Consider the following 969-nt stretch of genomic DNA (forward strand, 5'->3'; position numbering starts at 1 on the left):
AATGATAAAGAAGGGAATGAAGATTCTACACTATCAACAGGAAAGCTAAAATCGACAAAAATTGATTCAGTGAAAAAGTTCGGGTGTTAATTATGAGGATTGCAATCTACGGGAAGTAGAAAAGAGGGTCAGCTTCAGAAATAGTTAGAAGACCACCTAAAGGTTCAAAAAGCTAGAATTTTCGCTTCTACAGACGAAAAAAAAAAAAGAATAATGGGAGTCCAAATCAATTGTTTGCGAGGAAAAAATTTGAATTGTTTCATTGCGGGATTCAATTACAAAACTCAGATGCTACTACAACGAATACAAAAAAAATCAAGTCTTTAAAATTTATAGAACTTTTAACACAATGAAAACAAAAAAAAATTACAATTCTCTTCAAAACCAAACGCAACAAGTGTTATCGCCCCGCTGCCTTGCGTGGGATCTTTGGCCTAGTGACCGGGGACGCATTAGGTCCGTGGACCACCAACGATCAATATTTTGGACAGACAAGTATCATCGTTAATCCAGCGAAGGAAAATCGAAGAAAACCGTAAGCTCTAATATTCTCGGGCGAAAGAGAGAGAACCACTCTTTCTTAAGATTACCGCAACGGGATTAAATCTTAAAGTTAACGAACGGACTGCAGATCTAACTCCTTTTCCATCCTCTCTGAAAAATACATGTTGCACTTTAAGTCATTCAAATCCGGCAAAGGGCTTCGCCGAAGGCGACAAGAGAATGTCACAAGAAATAAGAAAAAAATTGAGGCTTTGAGGCTTCATAATTTATTCACGCAACGGGCAGGGAAATTCAGGCTAGAAGACACCTTGGTGCTCAATTTTAGGCCTGGAGACACCCTTGGGTGTCTCAGCGAGGCCAAGACACTGTCTCAGCCTCGACCGAGACACCCTTGGGTGTCTCAGCTTGGGCCGAGACACCTTGGGGTGTCTCGTTTGGGCCGAGACACCTCGGGGTGTCTCAACT

Source organism: Asparagus officinalis, chromosome 5 (assembly GCF_001876935.1).
Source record: "Asparagus officinalis chromosome 5, Aspof.V1, whole genome shotgun sequence".
Taxonomy (NCBI): Eukaryota; Viridiplantae; Streptophyta; class Magnoliopsida; order Asparagales; family Asparagaceae; genus Asparagus; species Asparagus officinalis.